Genomic DNA, 3,337 nt, shown 5'->3' on the forward strand with positions numbered 1-3,337 from the left:
TTTGTTTCCAGGTATGCCTTAAAATGTGACATCCTTTCCTTAAGTTTAGCTTTGTCCTAGGAAATAAAGCAGCATATTTAATTTAGAAAACTACTACTCTGAATGCACTGCAAAGCTGGAAAATATAAGTTGAGACCCAAGTATATTAATATCAAGTTTCATATTTCAAAACTCCACATTTATTTAACTAAAGAACATTATATCATGTTTTCACCAGTCATAAAAGAAAATTTAAACCAATGTTTTTGTTTCTGTCGTGTAGGCCCAACAAAAGAAGAGACAGACAATTGATTTCGTATGTAAATCATTCCTGCTCACTTCAGGCTAGACTTCTAAAGCAAAATGACATTTCCACACTCAGGCAAAGAGGAATCAGCTACTAGACATGCTTTATTTCAGTGATAAGTGAGAACCACAAGGGGAGCTGGCACACAGAACAGAACAGAAGTTTCTTAGAAACTGGAAAACACACAAAAAGCATCCAAATACTCCTGCAGCAGCTGACAGGTGAAAGGCACGAGCTATTAAACCCCTGCTGATCCAGCTGACTACAGGATACTTAAATGTCTCCTCATCATAAAAGTCCCATGTAAGAGAGATTTTATTTTATAACAGCTTGGTATTATATTTTTCAATATGATATATTGAGCTGGTCGAGATTCAGTATTGAGTATTGTGTTCAGTTCTGGGCCCCTCAGTTCAGGAAGGATATTGAGGTGCTGGAGCGGGTCCAGAGAAGAGCAACGAGGCTGGTGAAGGGACTCGAGCACAAGTCCTATGAGGAGAGGCTGAGGGAGCTGGGGTTGTTTAGTCTGGAGAAGAGAAGGCTCAGGGGTGACCTCATCACTCTCTATAACTCCCTGAGAGGAGGTTGTAGCCAGGTGGGGGTCGGTCTCTTCTCCCAGGCAATCAGCAGTAGGACAAGAGGGCACAGTCTTAAGCTCTGTCAGAGGAGGTTTAGGCTGGATATTAGAAAGAAGTTCTTTAAAGAGAGAGTGATCAGGCATTGGAATGGCCTGCCCAGAGGTGGAGGATTCACCGTCCCTGGAGGTTTTTAAGATGAGGCTGGATGTGGCACTGAGTGCCATGATCTGGCAATCACAGTGGGGTTGGATTGAGGGTGGGACTTGATGATCTCGGAGGTCTCTTCCAACCCAGTTAATTCTATGATTAAGCTTCCCCATTTCATCAGAAATTATTATATTTTAACTCACAGCTACAGTTCAAACTGGAAGCAAAGTAAGTGTTTTAAGTATCTTTTATGCTCTGCAATTGAAGATGTGAAAGTACTGGCATGCTAGTATTTTCCAAGTTAAAATACTTCAGGAGCTCCAAGATGAGGGCAGCTCCCACTTCCATCTCTGTACTTCACAATACAAAGAGTCTGGTTCAACTAAAATACAGACTGTGGTCCAAAACTGGATACATGCTCCGGGAATTCTTAGAAAGTATCCCATCCTCATTCACACTAAAGACAGATAAATGAAGCACAACAAACAAAAGCAATTTGAGGTTTGAGTTGTGAACCAAACTTACAGGTTTTCCCCTAGTTTGTTTCAAGAGGAAGGTGGCAAAGTGTACGTGAAGATAGAACTCCAACTTCTGAGCAACCAGGTCATTGTCCTGCACCAAAGACGAAACGTGCTCCTCCCAGAGCTGGAGGAAAACTTTCTGCTCACCACTTTCAAATGCTGCAAGCAGATCTTCCTGTGAAGGGGAGAGGCATTCAGTGAAAAAGCAAATGCAGAAGAGCTACATTTTCTCAGCAGTAGTTTAGCGAATGAAGAATTCAAGTGCCATCTGAAAATCTCAAATTAAAGGTTTTATCCAAAAATCTATCACAGTTCAATGACTGACTAAGTATTCTTTCACCAGGTATTTTTAATATTTTTGAGAGCCTGAAGCAACCCTGAGTACAAGAAGTTCTGGGAACCCAGCCTTACTGTAAGGGAAAAATAAAGGCTCAGAGCGTGTGAAAATCAGTCTTGTCAACCTATGGTAAGCTAAAAACTAAAAGCAGTGTGAATCAAAACTACTGTGCTCAAAAGGACTGAAGTTCTGAAAAAAAACCCAAACCCAAACCCAAACATGAACGTTCCTGTACTGGAAGAAAACTGCTAGAAGACTTCTTCAAATAATCAAGAATCAGTTCAGACAGTTCAGATAATCTCACTGCTGTAGTACCTCACAGGTCATTTAGTGGCCTTTAACTGTTTCTAGCATTACTCAATGTAAATGATGCATTACCTGAACAGGCAATGGATCTTCTGAGGAAACATCTGCTGGTTTAGGTAGTGGCTTCCCTTTTATTTTACATTCCTTTTTAAATACTTGCACTGTTTCTTCAAATTCTGCGAAATCCAAATACTACAAGACAAAAACACGCAGGAACAAAAATTTTTTTACATGATTAATGCTTCAAAATAAACAACCCATGAAAAGCTAAAGTTTCTGTATCGGAGGATCCATAAATGCCAAAAATTTAACACTGACAAACCAAGAACTGATACCTTGTGGTAGGAAAATACTGACCCAAACTTCCTAGAGACAACCAAGTACATCCCCTCTGAAAGAATGATGCCCCTTGGTTTAGTCAGTAATTTCATTCTACCAAAGAAGTAAATGAATTAAAATCCATTAATGCTAAATTCTGTTTGAAGAAACAAGTAAATGACCTCCTTGCAAACAATGTTCTTAGACGGCACAGCAGTCAGACAGCTTGAGCTCTTACCCAGAGCCCTCACGTGAAGCTGTGCAAGCCAATGACCAACTCATCAGGCACTGTTCTTCTAGGGAAGACATAAACAGCCCTGCGTCTTCCTCCCAAAATACACAGCCACTACATTAGACACAACATTCCTCTCCTCCCCTCACCTCAGGAGTTTTAGTCATTGGCTGCTGAGGAAAGACATCACACTTTGTTTTGCAAACTCGACATGGATTCCCAACTTTGCCATAGAGAACAAGAATTGATTTCTTCACAATAAACATAAACAATAGTACAGCAGCGATTAAGAACTTAAACCTCTTTTTAGATCTGTTTTTAGAGACCCACAAAAAGACTTGAGCTGTGCATGATTTTGCCATTTGGTTGACTCCTTGGGGAGGCAGTAACTGTCCAGGCTTTCAAGACACAGCCTGGTGACAGCTGGGCACGGTGAGAGCTGACTGCCACTCCTGCTCACCCCTCTGCAGCACCAGCACCCGTGGAACCTGCCACAGCATGGATCACACACAGAGCAGAGGGGTTCAGCTTGGGGTCCACCCAGGGCCCTAAGCAAGGCTACCAACACAGGGTTAATTAAAGGGATGAGGAAGCAACAAGCAGCAGAGATCA

The 3,337-nt window shown here is 41.7% G+C and overlaps 1 long non-coding RNA gene across 1 annotated transcript; it reads right to left on the reverse strand.

Moving 5' to 3' along the window:
- LOC114057604 lies at positions 1-2,523 on the reverse strand. The gene is made up of 4 exons (XR_003571253.1): positions 2,511-2,523; positions 2,248-2,367; positions 1,537-1,707; positions 1-56 (listed from the first exon to the last, which is right to left on the reverse strand). It is a non-coding gene; the product is annotated as an uncharacterized LOC114057604 (long non-coding RNA).
- Between the last annotated feature and the right edge of the window lie 814 nt (positions 2,524-3,337).

The sequence above is a fragment of the Empidonax traillii genome, unplaced genomic scaffold (genome assembly GCF_003031625.1).
Source record: "Empidonax traillii isolate 1590-97213 ecotype Southwest subspecies unplaced genomic scaffold, ASM303162v1 scaffold138:size3245559, whole genome shotgun sequence".
In the NCBI taxonomy this organism is placed as follows: Eukaryota; Metazoa; Chordata; class Aves; order Passeriformes; family Tyrannidae; genus Empidonax; species Empidonax traillii.